This window comes from Phyllobates terribilis, unplaced genomic scaffold (assembly GCF_046119375.1).
Source record: "Phyllobates terribilis strain yellow unplaced genomic scaffold, ASM4611937v1 Scaffold_1__5_contigs__length_1240528914, whole genome shotgun sequence".
NCBI classification, from domain to species: domain Eukaryota; kingdom Metazoa; phylum Chordata; class Amphibia; order Anura; family Dendrobatidae; genus Phyllobates; species Phyllobates terribilis.
In genome coordinates, this window is record NW_027362761.1 from 492,608,442 (window position 1) to 492,629,354 (window position 20,913).

The following is a 20,913-nucleotide window of genomic DNA, read 5'->3' on the forward strand; positions in this document are numbered from 1 at the left end:
ACATTTTCTGATCGCTTTCTATTCTGATTTTTGGGAAGCAGAATAAACAAAAAACAACAATTCCGGAATGTTTTTTGGGGATTTTTTATGCTGTTCTGCGTGTGGCAAAATTGTTAAGGCAGCTTTATTCTTCGGGTCAGTACATTTACAGCGGTACCACATTTAGTGCTGCACAGGGAGAAATTACTTTGGTCATGCACTACGCATGACCAAAGTAACTTCCTGTTGTCTGGTGACCCGAATGTTGTCATGACGACATTGGGTCATCATGACAACATCCGGTAGCTGCCGCAGACACCGTGGGGCGCCGAAGAGGAGGTGAGTACCCGTGCTTACCTTCCCCCCACAATGCTGTGATCAACTTTGATCGCAGCATTGCGGGGTTAATGTGCCAGCAGCGGTTCGGGACCGCTCCTGGCACATAGCACTAGGTGTCAGCTGTGACAATCAGCTGACACCTGGCGGCGTTCGCTCCACACTTGTGTGCGGGCTCAATCGCAGCACGCGTAATAGTAAGTAGCTGGTCCATAAGGCCCAGGGCGCAGCTACATACTATTACTGACGAGGTCGGAAAGGGTTTAAAGGGGTTTTACCAGGAACGAACTTTCATTTTAATCAATAGATCTTGGAATAATAATAACTTCCACAATTAGATGTCATTAAATAAAATGTTCCTGTGCTGAGATAATCTTAGAAATGTTCCCCTGTGTAATGGCCGTGGTTGACCGTGTACAGAACATGGTCTGATCATACCACAGCTGCTGGGCAGGGGAGGAAGCAAAAGAGACTATACAGATCTTACTGCACGGGATCACAGCTGATTAATTTTGTGAGGTAAAACATTTCACTGCCTGTTTTTAAACAATGTTTTACTTCAAAGAAAGAATCTTTTGCTATGCTGAAATGTCTGTATACTCTCTTTTGCTTCCTCCCCTGCCCAGGAGATGTGGTATGATCAAACCATGTTCCTGCACGGTCAGATACAGCCATTACACAGTACACAGCAGGGGCACATTTATAAGATTATCTCAGCACAGGAACATTTTATTTAAATACATTCAATTGTGGAACTTATTATCATTCCAAGATCTATTGATTAAATTAAACTTTTGTTTGTGGGAAAACCCCTTTAAGAAGTGATCAAAACGTAGTATATACCCCTAAAATGATACCAATAAAATCTACTACTTGACAAGCTGTGATGCTGAGTCACTTCTCGCGGACACGCCGTGAGGAGAGGAAGTCAAGGAGTCCAAGGTCAAATGCCAGGAGAGTACGTCAAAGACAAAATGGATAAGACAAATGAACAGTCAAAAGCAAATCCGAGGACTGAAAACAAAGATCAGAATATCAGAACACAGAGCAAACACAGCACCAACAAGGCTACGACTGGCAATGGTCTGACAATTGCCAGCCAGCTTAATAGTCAGGTAATCACCCTGAACGGGTGACACCTGGAGGAAACCCCACAAGCCCAGCCAGATTGGGCAGCTGTGCTGCCCTTCACAATACTGACAACACAAAATGCCCCTGATCCTATATGGTGGCTAAGCTGTCCCTCACAGCATCCTTAGGACACTATGAGAGGTGGAATCATGACAGTACACCCTCTTCTGATCTGCCACCGGACCCCCAGGTTTCCCAGAAAATCTAGAAAGGAAGGCCCTTCACAGATCGAGCTGGAATCCAGGATCTCTCCTCGGGTCCGTATCATTTCCAATGGATGAGGTACGGAAAGGAATTTTGGACCGTCCGAGAATCCACGATTCTGTGGAACTCGTACTCCAAACTGTCATTGACAGAAACCAGAGGAGGCAGGGATGAGGGAGATAAAATTGAAGCGACAAACTCCTTCAATAGAGATCTGTGGAAGACATTAGGGATACGAAGAGATGAAGGAAGCTTCAATCTAAAAGCCACTGGATTGACCACTTCTAGAATCTTATGAGTACCAATGTACTTTGGAGCCTTCCATTTTTGTCTAATCTGAGCGTCCCCAATATTGTTTTGAAGCTCTCGTCAGCCATCCCCAAGTTACTGTATGGCAAGCTCCACCTCAGGACATTCAGAACTTATCCTAGAAAATTCACCAAAATGGGGATGAAAACCGTAATTACAAAGGACGAGGTTCCAGTGGATTCATTGACCCGACTGTAAAAGGCGAATTCCTGCTGAGTCCTCTTGCTGAGCTGTGGCAAAACACCTTCAAATTTGTAACAAACATTGATTTGTCCTTTTTGTCTGACTGTTGGTTTCAGGGTGGTAGACATAGGAAAATGAGAAGTCAATCCTCAGATTACTACAAAAGGCTCTCCAGAATTTGGAGACAAATTGCACTCCTCTATCAGACACAATGTTAATAGGAATTCCATGCTATCTCACAATATGACAGACAACCTGGGGAGTGTCTCAGAATCAGGTAACACTAACAAAGGTACAAAATAAGCCTGTTTGCTGAATCAGTCAACCATAATCCAAATAACAGTTTTCCCACCATACAGAGGCAAATCCGTGATGAAATCCATGGATAGATGAGTGCACGGTCTTTTTCTGGAATTGACAATGGAGACAATTCCCCGACCAGCTGTTTATGACATACTTTAGCGCTTGCGCAAACTTCACAAGCAGATACAAAATTTTTAAGAACATTATACATGAACAGCCACCAAAACGGTCTAGCAATAGCTTTCCGTATAGCTGTGACTCCAGGATGACCACTCAAGACAGAATTATAAAACTCCTGCAACAAACGCAATCTTAGGTACACAGGTACAAATAATTTGGACCCTGGAGTAGCGGAAGGAGCCAACGATTTGACTTTACGGATCTTCGCTTCCAACTCGGAGGATACCATAGAAACCACAATACCCTGAGGAAGAATGGAGGATGGAGGCTCTGGAGGAGATGCAGAATCAAGACTGAGTGATAATGTGTCAGCCTTTAGATTCTTGGACCATGGCCTGATAGAGAAATTAAACCTAGAGAAAAACAAGGACCATCTGGCCTGTCTGGGGTTAACTGTTTAGCTTATTCAATGTAAGCTAAATTCTAATGATCAGTGACCATATTTACTTGATGCACCGCCCCCTCCAAAAAATGTCTCCGTTCTCAAAGTCTAATCTAATGACTAGTAACTCACGATTACCAACATCATAGTTTCTTTCATCAAACAAAAAGTTTCTAGAAAAATATGTGCAAGGCTGCAAGTTGGTCAGAGTTTTGGACCCCTGATATAATATGGCCCCTACCCCAACCTTCGAAGCATACATCGCCACATTAAATGGTTCCTGAAGATCAGGTTGGATTAGAACAGGAGCTGACATAAAACACTCTTACAATTTTTTAAAGGCCCTAATAGCATCCAATGACCAAACCTTGAGATACGCCCCATTATGTGTGAGATCAGTAAGAGGTTTAGCAATCTGAGAAAAGCACCTAATGAATTTTCTATAATAATTGGCAATTTCTAGAAAACGTTGCAACGCATTAAGTTCATTAGGTTGAATTCAATCTATAATGCCCTGCACCTTCTCAGGATCCATCTTAAAACCCTCAGCTGATAAAATAAACCCCAGGAATGAAATTTCCTTGAGTTCTCCCTCAACCTTTATAATACCGCACAGACATGTTCCTGGTGAGAATCTAAATCAGGGGAAAAAAATTAAATCTCAAGATAAATAACAATAAATCTTCCAATGAAATTACAAAAAATATAATTTATAAAGTTTTGAAATACCGCTGGTGCATTGGATAACCCAAATGGCATGACAAGATTTCAAACAAACCCTCACACGTTAATAACGCCATTTTCCATTCATCACCTTTCCGGATGCATATCAAATTGTAAGCCACTTTATCCTCCGTACGTTCATTATATTGGTCAGGTATGACTGGTATGTATTCTTTACCGTGATTTTGTGCATTTCTCGGAAATAGAGGCAAGGACAGAGACCACCCATCTTTTTTCTTTTTACTAAAAAAAGCCCAGCAGCTACAGGGGAGGAGGAAGGATGGATATTACTCTTCAGTAAGGAGTATGTTCAATCCCAGAAAAATTGTAAAGGTGATCTTTAGGTAATTTGGCACTAGGGACAAGATTAATAGCATATTAAGGATGATGGGGAGTTAGCACATCTCTAGACCCACTAGCGGAGAATATTTGTACCGACTTTAGATATTTTTTGTGACAATTGGGGCTCCATTTAACAATTTCCTTCTGACACCAATCAATAACAGGATTGTGAATAAGCAGCCATGAAAGTCCCAGAAACACCCCAGCAGAAAAATTATCCAAAATACACTGTAGATGGATTCAGAGTTAAGTGCTTCCACTTGGAGTGTGAATTCCACCGTTACCCGATTCACTGTTCTGAAGTAACAGTGTCTTGTCAATGGCAAAAAATGGAATGGGTCTTTCCAAACCAACTATCCTTAATCCTAATTTCAAAACCAGTCCCGAACCAATAAAGTTAGATGCAGACCCGCAGTCAATGAAAGCCAATGCTGATAACACCTGATTCTTGAAGGATAGCACCATAATAAGCAGTACTTTATCAGAGGAGATAAAAGGTTCTTGGAAGTCTGGGTGACCTCCTCAATAATCACTCAGATCTAGGCATTTCCCGATGACTTACTTGCTTGAGGATGAACTGGGCAGTTCTTTAGAAAATTTCCAGCGACACCACAGTAGAGACAGAATCCTAGATGATGCCGACGTTTGCTATTTACGGCACAACCTCCATCGGCTCCACCTTAGGTAAAAGAACATGCTCAGTGGGAATATAAAAGGCACCCTGCTGCTCACCTCATCTCTAATGAATTCTGCGGTCCATTCGTATGGCCTAAGTCATGGCCTCCACCAAAGAACAAGGGGGAGCAAGAAGAGCCAGAGTGTCCTTAAGAGTTTCAGAAAGGCAACTATAGAATTGTCACCTGAGGCCACATCGTTCCACTGAACCTCAGTAGACCATTGCCAGAATTCGGTACTATAGTTCTCAGTAGTGATGAGCGAGCACTAAAATGCACGGGTACTCGTTGCTCGGGTCGAGAAAATTAGAATACTCGGGTGCTCGACCCGAGCAACGAGCCCAATGTAAGTCTATGGGAAACGCGAGCATTTTTCAGGCGGCTCCCCCCGGTGGTCTGTAGAGGGCCTAAAAATTGCACAAATCGACGGGAACAGTGCTGAAATGACATGGGAACAGCATGGGGAAGACCCCTGGAAGCATTTATGACTCCTAGGTCACTGCTGTCAACAACGTTGTCAGAGTATTACACCACTTTTATGGACTCACAATAGAACATACAAAAACTAAACCAAAATAGATTTCCTGGGAAATATGTTAAGGAACAAATCCTTTCCAGGGTAATGACTTGTATATAAGGCAAAATAAATAACAAAAACCAAAAATACTCCTCCACACCTTGGGCTATGTTCACACGTAGCGTTTTTGATGCACTTTTGCATTGCTTTCAACCAAGACAAATGCATTCACTGGGAAATGTCATTTTAACATTTTACAACCTTATCTGGCTATGTGGTGTGTGACACATCATCAGACACTTGCATACAGTGCTGAAAAGACATGGGAACAGCATGGGGAAGACCTCTGGAAGCATTTATGACTCCCAGGTCACTGCCTAAAAGTGTGCCCATCATAAGTGATCCTTGGCGCATGCAAAGATGCCTCCCGCCATGCACCTTTCGTTGCAGACTTGCAACAATCACCATCCACGTTCTTGTCCCAGTGCAGCATTCAGTTGTCCACACCCCATTCCTTGGAATGCAAGTGCAAGTATGCAGCCAGCCAAACAGGCTGTAATACTATACTGCAAAATTTTTGACAGCTGCTTGCACTTGAAATGTGGCCTTTAAGGATTGTGGAGGCGAAAGCTGTCCACAATCTTATGGCGGCAGCGACCGGGTATCCATACTCGGTCCCCAGCCGCCACTATTTCTCTCAGTATCTTCTCCGCCTTCCACAAGCACGGGTCCCACATAATTACCCGTACCCTCCCCAGTACACTTACTGGGAAGGGCTGCCTAACCACAAAACACGTGGACAGGTGAGTGTGGCCAGGGACGGTACGGAGCCAGTCCACAGCTTTTTTTGCTGAGTTGTATTTCACCACAGCCATATTCTTTAGCTTGGTGAAAAGACTTGGGAAACCATATCTACTCAGCTGTCATTTCTCCCAGGAAGTCCTCTAAAGCTGCTTTCACTTGAAATATGGCCTTTTAGGCTCGTGGAGGAGGAAGTTTTTCATAACCTCATGCCGGCGGCGGCCGGGTGTCTGTACTCGGTCCCCAGCCACCACTATTTCTCCAAGTATCGTCTCCGCCTTTCACAAGCACGGGTCCCACAACATTACCCGTGCCCTCCCCAGTGCACTTACTGGGAAGGACCGCCTAACCACAAAACACGTGGACACATGAATGTGGCCAGGGATGGTACGGAGCCAGTCCACAGCTATTTTTGCTGAGTTGTATTTCACCACAGCCATATTCTTTAGCTTGGTGAAAAGACTTGGGAAACCATATCTACCCAGCTGTCATTTCTCCCAGGTAGTCCTCTAAAGTTGCTTTCACTTGAAATGTGGCCTTTTAGGCTCATGGAGGCGGAAACTTTTCACAACCTCATGCCTCATGACCATACTCGGTCCCCGGCCATTACTATTTCTCCCGGTGTTGTCTCCAACTTCTACAAGCGCGAGTCCCAGAACATTACTGCTGGTACTTTTCTGTGGGAATTTGCTTGCCTCCTACCAGCCTGGAATATTTCCAGTAAAATATGGTACGACGCCATGGTATTAGCACTGCCCCCAGTACCAGTAGCGAAGCCATCCCCAATTTCCTTCTCAGGAATTTTATTTGGTAGACTGAGTGGCTGCCCAAATACATTAGTTTCTCACAAAGGAGCTGAAGATAGAGTGGCAGTAGGTGCAAGATTCTCCAGCCTGTCAGATATTAGAGGGTGAATGGCAGCACATTGAATCAGTGGTTAGCACTGAAGCCTTGCAGTGCTGGGATCCTGGGTTCAAATCCCAGCAAGGACAACATCTGCAAGGACTTGGAATGTTCTCCCCGTGTCCGGGAACCTTCCCACACACTTTTCTTAGCCAGGACTGCTTCTCGGCAGGGCTGGACGGTCCCACCAGAGAATCCTCTGGTGTGCCCTGGTTTCTACCTCAGGAGAACTCATGATAGCGCTAACTTTGCAGTTGCTGTGGGGCTCTTGAGCGGGGGAGAAAGGTGAGCCCTCAGAATCAAATCCTCTGGTGGGCACAATGTTTTTCAATCTGAAACAGCTTCTCAGTGGGAGTTGTATTTCATCACAGCCATATTCTTTAGCTTGGTGAAAGGACTGGCAAAAAGGGAAAAAGTATCTACTCCGGCTGTCATTTCTCCGTCACCAGGTTCTGCCCATTGTAACACACGACCATGCCTGGCTGTATGTTCAGCGGTGAGAGCCACAGATCAGGCTTACAGCTTTACAGCTGTGTTACAGCTTTCAACAACTCTGCAGCGCTGGGCGGTTTGTCAATTAAGCATGTTATCTTCAGCACAGCCTGTTGCCGCTTGGCCAAGGCAGTGCTGCAGTGCTGTCAGCTTGTGACTGATGTGGTCATTTCGGAGATGGAGGAGGAGGTGCAGGAGCTGAACAATGTGATGACATTGAGGTTACATTGGTAACGCAGTTTTTTATGCTAAAGAAAGATCCTATTGTTTTTTTTTTTTAAGTTATTTTTTAAGACAAATGCATTCAAAGGGAAATGTCATTTTAACACTTTACAACCTTATCTAGCAATGTGGTGTGTGTCACATCATCAGACACATCCTGTTTCATTTATGATAGAGGGACTCTGAAAGTCATAAAGCCTATTTTTAACCCCTTTAAAGCCCATGACGTATTAATACGCGTCTGTGCCCTGGGCTTTAAGAGCCTGACCCATATTAGTACGTCGCGGTGATCGCATTAAATTTCTGGCGCCATCTTACCTCAGGGTAGATGGCGCCATCATCTCGGAGGGTATCGCCGCCCCCCCCCCGCACCAGCAATCGCGGTGATTGGCTGTTAAAATCTGAACAGTCAATCACAGCATTTCTCACTGTTTCCGGCAATGTGATTGCCGGAAACAGTGATCTGCAACCTAGGATCGGTGCTCCTAAGAGCACCGATCCTAGGCTGTTGCTAGGACACCCCAGCCCTGGACCCAAAACGCTAAGATCGGTGCGATCGCCGATCACATCGATCGCACTGATCGTAGTGCGACCACGCGGTGACAGGGCGGTCATGGGGCGGTGCCCGGCTTGTGACCTGCCTGTCACCGCCCCATGTCCCCCTGTAATGTGATCCAAGCCCCCAGACTGTTGTGATTGGAGCGATCGATGATGACATCGATCGCTCCAATCAGAGTACCTGAATACAGGTGATGTTAGAACTCTCCTGTTAGGTTTTTTCTATCTTGCTGGTCACATGACTTTTTTGCCTATTTAATCCTGCTCCGCCCTCCTGGCCTTGCTGGACTTCATTGTAATTTCTACTCTTAAGCTAGCCTGGTGCTTAGTTACCTTTCTCAGTCAGTTTAGCTAGGTCTTCGGACCTTTATGTTCTATGTTGTGTGTTTGTCTTTTACTGCTACAATTTCTGCTAGGAGGTGTCCAACTTTATCCCAGTCCCTAGTTCTTGTAGGGATCCCTCCCTTGCATCTATAGGTCTTCGTACAGACTAGCCGAGGACTTTAGCGGGTCTGATCGCAGGATCAGGTTCCCCGTTACATCGTAGGGATCTAGCTTAGTTCTATTGTAGGGACAGATCTCCTTTCTTTCCTTAGTGCTTGCAGCAGATCATAACAGTAAGTCCAGCCCAAAAATATCTCTAAGGAAAGACCTCCAGTTTCCATCATGGTGTCGGTTTAGGATTTGGCTCAACGCCTGCAGGGACTCTCTCTGGAGGTGGCCGAGCTCCAACAAAACGTGAGTAGCTGTTCTGGAGCACATTTTGTGGAGCCAAAGGTACGTTTGCCTGATTTATTTTTTGGTGATCAACAAGAATTTTTTTCCTTTAAAAATGCTTGTTTGTTGTATTTTCATTTGAGACCCAGATCCTCTGGTGATGAATCACAGCGCATAGGGTTCATAATGTCACTTTTGCGCAAAGAACCTCAGGGATGGGCCTTTTCTCTCCAACCTAGTGATCCATGCTTTAGATTAGTGGATATTTTTTTTTCTGCTTTGGGTTTGTTGTATGATGATTCTGACCGAGTCTCATCAGCTGAGACTGAATTGAGACGTTTGAGACAGGGATCAGGTAATGTGGAAAAATATTGTTCTCACTTCCATCGGTGGTCTGCCCAGGTGGGGTGGAACGATTCAGCTTTGAAAAGTTTGTTTCTTGCGGGGCTAGGTGAAAGGGTTAAGGATTTGCTGATTGCTTATCCCACACCTGGAAACTTGCAGGAGGCAATGCAATTAGCTATACGGGTGGACAGGAGACTGCGTGCAAGGGTTAATGAGAGTAAATCCTCTGCCATGTCAGCTCCGAGTCTTGAGAGGGTCTGTACTGACATTGGAGAGCCGATGGAGATTGGGGCGATGGCACCCCGCTCTCAGGAAAAAGACCGCAGGTCTTCTGAAGGTTTGTGCTTTTATTGCAGGAAATCTGACCATTTTATTAAGAACTGTGTGCTTCGTATGAACAAAGAAAAAAAAAAGGTCAGTTACGCCCGTATAGCCTGTTTAAATACTAAGGGGGTATTTCTTTCTGCTACTACTGCTGCTCAGGAAGAATTAATTGAATTTCGGGTATTTGTGGATTGTGGTTCTACTCTGAATGTGATTGATGGGGGATTCTTAGAAAAACTTAAATTAAAACCCAAACCTTTGTCATCCCCAATTGCGGTGGTTTCTGTCGATGGCTCCCCCTTGAAGAGTGTTACTCACAAGGTCTGTGAATTTCCCCTCACTATTAATGGTATTCACCAAGAAAATTTGGATTTGGTAGTATTAAATAATTTGCCTTCTCCAGTAGTTTTGGGGTTACCCTGGTTAAAATTGCACAATCCTGTACTGGATTGGTCTACCAATGAAATTAAGTCCTGGAGCCCTAAGTGTTATGACAAGTGTTGTAACGGACGTATTGCTGCGGTGGAAAAAGGGGAATTACCTGTACCTATTCAGGATTTTTGGAGAGTTTTTTCTGAGGAGGAGTCACAAATTTTGCCTCCCCATAGAGACTATGCTTGTACCATTGAATTTGTCCCTGGAGCGACTCTTCCTAAAAGTCATTTATTTAATCTTACTATTCCTGAGAGAAAGGCTTTGGAGGAATACATACAGACAAGCTTGGCCGCCGGTCACATTAGGCCTTCCAAGTCTCCTGTGGCTGTTGGATTATTTTTTGTTAAAAAAAAGGACGGCGGTTTACGTCCTTGTCTGGATTTTCGTGAGATTAATAAAATTACTGTACGCAATCCTTACCCACTGCCATTGATTCCTGATTTGCTTAACCAGTTAGTGGGGGCCAAGTGGTTCTCTAAAATTGATCTCCAGGGGCATACAATTTGTTGCGCATGAAGGAGGGTGATGAATGGAAGACTGCTTTTAACACTCCTGTGGGTCATTTTGAGAATCTGGTTATGCCTTTTGGTCTTACCAATGCTCCAGCATTTTTTCAGAATCTTATTAATGACATCCTTAGACCTTAGATCGGCAAAAATCTGGTTGTGTATTTGGATGACATTTTGATTTATTCACCGGATCTGGAGTCTCATTGGCGGAGCGTACGTGAGGTATTACAGTTATTAATTGACAATTCGCTTTTTGCTAAGCTGGAGAAATGTGAGTTCGCTGTACAGAGAATTAGTTTTTTAGGCTACATTATCTCCAGCGAGGGCTTTGAGATGGACCCGGTGAAAGTTCAAGCTGTGCAGGAATGGCCTAGGCCTATTGGTTTGAAATCGATACAGAGGTTTTTGGGTTTCGCCAATTATTACAGAAAATTCATTAAAAATTTTTCTATTATTGTCAAACCACTGACCGATCTCACCAGGAAAGGTGCTAATGCGGTTCAGTGGACTACTGAGGCCATTGAAGCTTTTGTGTTTCTAAAGGAGGGGTTCAGCTCTGCCCCCATCCTTATGCAGCCTGATGTGACTAAGCCATTTTTGGTTGAGGTTGATGCTTCTTCGGTGGGGGTCGGTGCGGTGTTGTCTCAGAAAAACAAGGATGGAGTACATCCCTGTGCTTTTTTTTTCAAAAAAATTTTCTGAGACTGAACTTAGTTACGATATTGGTAATCAGGAATTGCTGGCTATTAAACTCGCATTTGAACACTGGCGTCATCTCTTGGAAGGTGCTGAATTTCCCATTCAGGTTTTCACTGATCATAAATATCTGATCTATCTTGATGCTGCCAAGCGCTTGAATGCCCGTCAGGCTAGGTGGGCACTTTTTTTCTCGCGGTTTAATTTTTCCGTTACTTACATCCTGGGTATCAAGAATGTTAAAGCTGATGCTTTGTCTCGCAGCTTTTCTCCCATGGTCGGTGCTGAGGAGGAGGGGAGCATTTTACAAGAAGGTGTTGTGATTGCTGCATTGGACTCCGTTTTGGAAGATGAGATTCTTAAAGCACAGGCGAATGCCCCATCTAACACTCCCCATGGGAGGTTGTTTGTGCCTAGGACCTTTAGGAGAGATTTGTTTGCTGAGTGTCATGAGTCTCAGTTGGCAGGTCATCCAGGAATTTCTGAGACCAAGAGACTTGTGGGTCGCAGTTTTTGGTGGCCTGGATGGCAGAAGGAAGTCATTAAGTGGGTGCGTCAATGTACTGTGTGTGCTAGATCTAAGTCTTCACATACTCCTGCAGCGGGGTTGCTTTGCCCTCTGGAGGTTCCTAGTGCACCTTGGACACATCTGGCTATGGACTTTATTACTGACCTTCCCCCCTCTGAGGGTTTCACAGTCATCTGGGTGGTCATTGACCGTTTTAGCAAGATGTGTCACTTGGTTTCTTTCATCAAACTGCCCTGCGCTAAGACACTCGCTAAGGCCTTTGTCAAGGAAATTGTCAGGCTACATGGCGTTCCTACTGACATTGTTTCGGATAGGGGACCTCAGTTCGTGGACCGTTTTTGGCGTGCTTTTTGTGACAGGTTGGGAGTTCATTTGTCGTTTTCATCCGGATATCATCCTGAGTCTAATGGCCAGACAGAAAGGAAGAATCAGGATGTTGAGCAGTTCTTGCGTTGTTTTGTGGCAGACAATCAGGAGGGGTGGTCTGAGTTTCTGCCACTTGCTGAGTTTGCTCTTAACAACCATACATCCTCTTCTGCTGGTTGTTCGCCTTTTTTTTGTTGTTCTGGGAGACATCCGTCTTTTGGGTCATTCTCCAAATTGGTATCGGCTGTGCCTGAGGAGGAGAGTTTTTCCGGTGATTTGGAGAGAGTTTGGACGGATGTGAGTGGTAATCTTCAGGAGGCTAACAAAAAATCTAAGAGGTACTTTGATAGGAAACAGCAAGAGGTTTTGTTTGCTATTGGTGACATGGTTTGGTTGTCCTCTAAGAATCTGCGGTTGAGGATTCCTTCTAAAAAATTAGGTCCCAAGTTTGTAGGGCCCTTTAAGGTGCTTCAGGTAGTTAACCAATCTGCTGTTAGGTTGGAGGTTCCTACCTCCTGGAAGATTAATCCGGTGTTTCATGTTTCTCTGTTGAAAAGAGCTTATGTGTCGGATGGAGACGCCTCTGCCACTGTTCCTCCGGTGGTGGAGGACGGGGAATACGAAATTTCCCGCATCCTAAATTCTAAACGGTATAGAGGGAGTTTGCAGTATCTCGTCGCTTGGAAGGGTTTCAGACCCGAGGATAACTCATGGGTGAGGGCGGATGATGTTTCTGCTTCCAGACTTGTCAGAGCATTTCACAAGAGGTTTCCTGATAAGCCTGGGCCTAGGGGATCCGGAGGATCCTCATAGAAGAGGGGGTACTGTTAGAACTCTCCTGTTAGGTTTTTTCTATCTTGCTGGTCACATGACCGTTTTTGCCTATTTAATCCTGCTCCGCCCTCCTGGCCTTGCTGGACTTCATTGTAATTTCTACTCTTAAGCTAGCCTGGTGCTTAGTTACCTTTCTCAGTCAGTTTAGCTAGGTTTTCGGACCTTTATGTTCTATGTTGTGTGTTTGTCTTTTACTGCTACAATTTCTGCTAGGAGGTGTCCAACTTTAATCCCTCCCTTGCATCTATAGGTCTTCGTACAGACTAGCCGAGGACTTTAGTGGGTCTGATCGCAGGATCAGGTTCCCCGTTACATCGTAGGGGTCTAGCTTAGTTCTATTGTAGGGACAGATCTCCTTTCTTTCCTTAGTGCTTGTAGCAGATCATAACAGGTGACCAATCAGATGTCTGGGGCACAGCATGCACACCTCCCTGTGACCGCCCGGTCACCTGTATTCAGGTACTCTGATTGGAGCAATCGATGTCATCAATGATCGCTCCAATCAGATTACCTGACCGGGAGGTGACTGGGTGGTGACCTCCACCTGTCACCACCCTATCACCCCCCTGTGACTGCCCTGCAGACCCTCACACTTGGTGAAGATTTCTACAGAGCAGTCTGTCGCTGGGCCTTGTAGTGCCACAGAATGACACCACAAGACCATCTACTCACCTGCTTCAGTCGCTGCTGCTGCTGCTCCTGGATCTTCTGCTCCAGCGTCCTGGGTATCCTGCTCCTGACCTGCTGTGGTTCCTGCTCCAGAGTGTTAGAACCTTGCTGTTAGGTTTTTTTTCCTTTGCTGGTCACATGACCTTGTTGGCCTATTTAATCCTGCTCCGCCCTTCTGGCTTTGCTGGACTTCATTGTATATCTACTTTCTAGCTAGCCTGTGCTCTGTATCTAGCTCTGTTAGTTTGCTTGGTCTACGGACCTCTATGTTCTATCTATTTTGTTTGTTCGTCTGTCTGCTACTATTTCTGTTAGGAGGTGTCCCATATTCCTCCCAGTCCTTAGTACTTGTAGGGATTCCCTCCCCACATCTATAGGTCTCCGTACAGACTAGATTAGGACTTTAGCAGGTCTGATCGCAGGATCAGGTTCCCTGTTACATCGTAGGGATTCAGCTGAGTCCTATAGTAGGGACAGATCTCCTCTCTTTCCTTAGCTTTGGTAGCAGAACATAACAGTAAGTCCAGCCTGCAAATTCTCTAAGGAAAGATTTTTTTTTTTTTTTTGTTCCATCATGGTGTCGGTTCAGGATTTGGCTAAACACCTGCAGGGACTCTCTCTGGAAGTGGCCGAGCTCCGTCAGCACATGAGTAACTGTCCTGGAGCATATTTCTTGGAGCCTAAGGTATGTTTGCCGGATTTATTTTTTGGTGAACATCGAGAATTTTTTTCATTTAAAAATGCTTGCTTATTGTATTTTCGTTTGAGACCCAAGTCCTCTGGGGATGAATCCCAGCGCGTAGGGTTCATAATGTCACTTTTGCGCAAAGAGCCTCAGGAGTGGGCCTTTTCTTTGCAACCTAGTGATACATGCTTCAGATCAGTGGATAGTTTTTTTTCTGCTTTAGGATTATTATATGATGATCCTGACCGTGTGGCATCAGCTGAGACTGAGTTGAGACGTTTAAAACAAGGATCAGGTAATGTGGAAAAATATTGTACTCATTTTCGTCGTTGGTCCACTCAAACAGGGTGGAACGATTCTGCTCTGAAAAGTCTATTTCTTGCTGGGCTCAGTGAAAGGGTTAAAGACCTGCTAATTGCTTATCCTACACCTGAGGATTTGCAACAGGCTATACAATTAGCTATACGGGTGGATAGAAGACTGCGTGCTAGGGTTAATGAGAGCAAATCCTCTGCTATGTCAGTTTCTGGTTATGATAATGTGTGTACTAACAGTGGTGAACCGATGGAGATTGGATCGGTGGCACCTCGCTCTCAAGAAAAAGACCGTCGTTTTTCGGAAGGCTTGTGTTTCTATTGCGGAAAATCTGGTCATTTGATTAAAGACTGTGAGCTTCGTATGAAGAAAGAAAAAAAAATGGTCAGTCACGCCCGTATTGCCTGTTTAAATTCCAAGGGTATATTTTTAGCTGCTTCCACGATTGCTCAGGAAAAATTAATGGAATTTCGGGTGTTTGTTGATTGCGGGTCTACACTGAATGTAATTGATGGGGGATTCGTGGAAAAACTCAATTTAAAACCTGAACCTTTATCATCCCCCATTGCTGTGGTTTCTGTGGATGGCTCCCCTTTGAAGAATATTACTCTCAAGGTCAGTGAATTTCCTCTCACTATTAATGGTGTTCACCATGAGAAATTGGATTTGGTAGTGTTGAATAACTTGCCTTCTCCAGTAATATTGGGTTTGCCCTGGTTAAAATTTCACAATCCTGTACTGGATTGGTCTACCAGTGAAATTAAATCCTGGAGCCATAAATGTTATGACAAGTGTTGTAACGGGCGTATTGCAGCTTTGGATAGGGGAGAATTGCCTGTTCCTATTCAGGATTTTTGGAGAGTTTTTTCTGAGAAAGAATCACAGGTTTTGCCTCCCCATAGAGACTATGATTGTTCTATTGAATTTGTCCCTGGAGCGACTCTTCCTAAAAGTCGTTTATTTAACCTTACTATTCCTGAGAGGAAGGCTTTGGAGGAATACATACAGACAAGTTTGGCCGCCGGTCACATTAGGCCCTCTAAGTCTCCTGTGGCGGTTGGATTTTTTTTTGTAAAAAAAAAGGACGGCGGTTTACGTCCTTGTCTGGATTTTCGTGAGATTAACAAAATTACGGTACGCAATCCTTACCCACTGCCATTGATTCCTGATCTGTTTAACCAGTTATTGGGGGCCAAGTGGTTCTCTAAAATTGACCTTAAGGGGGCATACAATCTGTTGCGCATGAAGGAGGGTGATGAATGGAAGACTGCTTTTAACACTCCTGTGGGTCATTTTGAGAATCTGGTTATGCCTTTTGGTCTTACTAATGCTCCTGCATTTTTTCAGAATCTGATTAATGACATCCTTAGACCTTTGATCGGTAAAAATGTGGTTGTGTATTTGGATGACATTTTGATTTATTCGCCAGATCTGGAGTCTCATTGGCGGAGCGTGCGTGAGGTATTACAGTTATTAATTGACAATTCGCTTTTTGCTAAGCTGGAGAAATGTGAGTTCGCTGTACAGAGAATTAGTTTTTTGGGCTACATTATCTCCAGCAAAGGTTTTGAGATGGATCCGGTTAAGGTTCAGGCTGTGCAGGAATGGCCTAGGCCTATTGGTTTGAAATCGATACAGAGGTTTTTGGGTTTCGCCAATTACTATAGAAAATTCATAAAAAATTTTTCTAGTATTGTCAAACCTCTGACTGATCTCACCAGGAAAGGTGCTGATGCGGTTCAGTGGTCTTCTGAGGCCATTGAAGCTTTTGTGTATCTCAAGGAGAGGTTCACCTCTGCTCCCATCCTTATGCAGCCTGATGTTACTAGGCCGTTTTTGGTTGAGGTTGATGCTTCCTCTGTGGGGGTTGGCGCAGTATTGTCTCAGGATAACGGGGATGGATTACATCCCTGTGCCTTTTTTTCAAAAAAATTTTCGGAGACTGAATTGAATTACGATATTGGTAATCGGGAATTATTGGCTATTAAACTTGCATTTGAACACTGGCGCCACTTCTTGGAAGGTGCGGAATTTCCCGTTCAGGTTCTTACGGATCATAAAAATCTGATATATCTTGATGCTGCCAAGCGCCTGAATGCCCGTCAGGCTAGGTGGGCACTGTTTTTCTCGCGGTTTAATTTCTCCGTTACTTACATCCCTGGTACTAAGAATGTTAAGGCGGATGCCTTGTCTCGCAGTTTTTCTCCCATAGTCGGTGCTGAGAAAGAGGAAAACATTTTACAAGAAGGTGTTGTGATAGCTGCTTTAGACTCCGTTTTGGAAGATGAGATTCTTAAAGCTCAGGAGAATGCCCCATCTAACACTCCTCATGGGAGGTTATTTGTGCCTGGGACCTTTAGGAGAGATTTGTTTGTTGAGTGTCACGAATCTCGGTTGGCAGGTCATCCCGGAATCTCTGAGACCAAGAGACTGGTGGGTCGCAGTTTTTGGTGGCCTGGATGGCAGAAGGAAGTCATTAAGTGGGTGCGCCAATGTACTATATGTGCTAGATCTAAGTCCTCACATACTCCTGCTGCGGGGTTACTTTGTCCTTTGGAGGTCCCCAGTGCTCCTTGGACACATTTGGCTATGGACTTTATAACTGACCTTCCCCCCTCTGAGGGTTTTACTGTCATCTGGGTGGTCGTGGACCGTTTTAGCAAGATGTGTCACTTGGTTCCCTTCGTCAAACTGCCCTGCGCTAAAACTCTTGCTAAGGCCTTTGTCAAGGAAATTGTCAGACTTCATGGCGTTCCTACTGACATTGTTTCTGATAGGGGTCCTCAGTTCGTGGCTCGTTTTTGGCGTGCCTTTTGTGACAGGTTGGGAATTCATTTGTCGTTTTCGTCCGGATATCATCCTGAATCTAATGGCCAGACAGAAAGGAAAAACCAGGATGTTGAGCAGTTCTTGCGTTGTTTTGTGGCAGACAATCAAGAGGGGTGGTCTGAGTTTCTGCCACTTGCCGAATTTGCTCTGAACAATCATACATCTTCTTCTGCTGGTTGTTCGCCTTTTTTTTGTTGTTCTGGGAGACATCCGTCGTTTGGGTCGTTCTCCAAGTTGGGATCTGCCGTGCCTGAGGAGGAGAATTTTTCCGGTGATTTGGAAAGAGTTTGGACGGATGTGCGTGGTAATCTTCAGGAGGCCAACAGAAAATCTAAAGACTACTTTGATAGGAAACGACAGGAGGTTTTGTTCGCTGTTGGTGACATGGTTTGGTTGTCCTCTAGGAATCTGCGGTTGAGGATTCCTTCTAAGAAATTGGGTCCCAAGTTTGTAGGGCCCTTTAAGGTGCTTCAGGTTGTCAACCAATCTGCTGTTAGGTTGGAGGTTCCTACCTCCTGGAGAATTAATCCGGTCTTTCATGTCTCTCTGTTAAAAAAAGCTGTTGTGTCGGATGGTGACGCCTCTGCCTCTGTTCCTCTGGTGGTGGAGGACGGGGAATATGAAATTTCTCGCATCCTTGACTCTAGACGGTATAGAGGTAGTTTGCAGTATCTTGTGGCCTGGAAAGGTTTCGGACCCGAGGATAACTCTTGGGTGAGGTCAGATGATGTTTCCGCGTCCAGACTTATCAGAGCGTTTCACAGGAGATTTCCTGATAAGCCTGGTCCTAGGGGATCCGGAGGATCCTCTTAGAAGGGGGGGTACTGTTAGAACCTTGCTGTTAGGTTTTTTTTCCTTTGCTGGTCACATGACCTTGTTGGCCTATTTAATCCTGCTCCGCCCTTCTGGCTTTGCTGGACTTCATTGTATATCTACTTTCTAGCTAGCCTGTGCTCTGTATCTAGCTCTGTTAGTTTGCTTGGTCTACGGACCTCTATGTTCTATCTATTTTGTTTGTTCGTCTGTCTGCTACTATTTCTGTTAGGAGGTGTCCCATATTCCTCCCAGTCCTTAGTACTTGTAGGGATTCCCTCCCCACATCTATAGGTCTCCGTACAGACTAGATTAGGACTTTAGCAGGTCTGATCGCAGGATCAGGTTCCCTGTTACATCGTAGGGATTCAGCTGAGTCCTATAGTAGGGACAGATCTCCTCTCTTTCCTTAGCTTTGGTAGCAGAACATAACACAGAGCCTGCTCCAGAGCCTGCTGCTGATCCTGCTGCGGATCCTGCAGAGAAGACTTTGGTAAGTCTGTTCTCCCCTCAACCACCCAATCCCCCCTCCCCCTCTTTTTACCCCCCCCCCCTTACCAGCATTTTTTTTTCTGCGTCCTGCAGCGGTCTCCAGCTCTGGTCACGGTCTCCAGCTCCGCTCCCGGTCACCAGCACCGAGCTCTCGCTCCGGGCTCCCGGTTTCCGGCTCCGGGCTCCCGGTCACCAGCGCTGGGCACTCGCTCCGGGCTCCCGGTCTCCTGCTCTGGGCTCCCGGTCAGCAGCACCGGGCTCTCGCTTTGGGCTCCCGCTCTCCTGCTCCGGGTACCCGCTCCAGGCTCCATCTCCTGTTCCGGTCCTGCTACTGATCCTGCTGACCCCTTGGTAAGTCCATCTCTGATCTCCCCTCATCCACCCCAATCCCCCTCTCCCCACTCCCCCATCTTTTTACCCCCCTTCCCACCCCAATCCCCCTTCACTCCAGTGTCCCTGTTAATTCTCTCGGTTCTGGTCTCCAGCTCCAGTACCGGTCTCCTGCTCTGGGCTCCCGGTCTCCTACTCCGGGCTCCCGGTCTCCAGCGCCGCTGCCGGTCTCCAGCTTCGGGCTTCCAGTCTCCTGCTCCGGGTTCCCAGTATCCTGCTCCGGGCTCCCGATCTCCTGCTCTGGGTCTTCTGTTCCAGTCCTGCTGACCCTTTGGTAAGTCCATCTGTGATCTCCCCTCATCCACCCCAATCCCCCTCTCCCCACTCCCCTGTCTTTTTACCCCCTTCCCACCCCAATCCCCCTCACCCCAGTGTCCCTGCTAATTTTCTTGATTCTGATCTCCATCCAGCTCCAGTACCGGTCTCCTGCTCCGGGCTCCTGGTCTCCTGCTCCGGGCTCCTGGTCTCCTGCTCCGGGCTCCCGGTCTCCTGCTCCAGGTTTCCAGGCTTCCAGTCACCAGCGCCGGGCTCCCAGTCACCAGCATCGGGCTCCCAGTCACCAGCACCGGGCTCCCAGTCACCAGCACCGGGCTCCCGGTCACCAGTGCCGGGCTCCCGCTCCAGTCTCCCGGTCACCAGCACCGGGCTCCCAGTCACCTCACCAGCACCAGGCTCCCGGTCACCAGCACCGTGCTCCCGGTCACCAGTGTCGGGCTCCTGCTCCAGGCTCTCGGTCACCAGCGCCAGGCTCCTGCTCTGGGCTCCCCGTCACCAGCGCCAGGCTCCTGCTCCAGGCTCCCGGTCACCAGCACCGGGCTCCTGCTCCGGGCTCCCGGTCACCAGCGCCGGGCTTCCGGTCTCCTGCTCTGGTCTCCCGGTCTCCTGCTCCGGGCTTCCAGGCTTCCAGTCACCAGCGTCGGGCTCCCGGTCACCAGCACCGGGCTCCTGGTCACCAGCGCCAGACTCCCGGTCACCAGCGCCGGTCCTGCTGCTGAAAGAAGAACAGAGAAGACTTTGGTAAGTCATCTCTGATCTCCCCTCATCCACCCCAATTCCCCTCTTCCCACACATCCGTGCGCAGATCCAGCAGCCGCCGAGTGTTGATCGGTGACATAGTTCACCAATCCACACTCGTGCTGGCTGTTTGCACCACATACAGTATTTCCTTTTTCCACACACTCTAAATAAAGTACTGACACACACACACTCTAAATAAAGTATTGACACACACGCACCTACATAACAAAAAATGTCCCGCTCATCCCAAACTCGCTATTCAGCAGAGGAGGCATACACTTTTCTTGCCTCCGACACTGACAGGGAGGGCGAGGATCCCACATTTCTTTGTTTTTCCGACTCCTCGTCGTCTTCCTCCTCCTCCTCTTCTTCCTCCTCTTCCTCCTCAAGTGCTACTGGACCGCCCAGCAGTCGTCGCAGGAGAGAAGATGATGCAGCGCTCCTCACTACTGATCCCATATGGACCTCGCCCCCCGAAAATTATGAGCCACTGATTCCTGATTTCGTGGCGGAATCAGGAATCAAGTTTGACACCACAGGCCTCACAGAACTAGACTTTTTCAAAGTCTTTTTCTCTGAGGATTTTGTAAACCTCATGGTGGGCCAAACTAATTTATACGCTCATCAATTTTTGGAACAAAACCCCTCTTTATCATTTTCTAACTGGTCTCCTGTAGACGCAGTAGAAATTATGAAGTTTTGGGGCCTG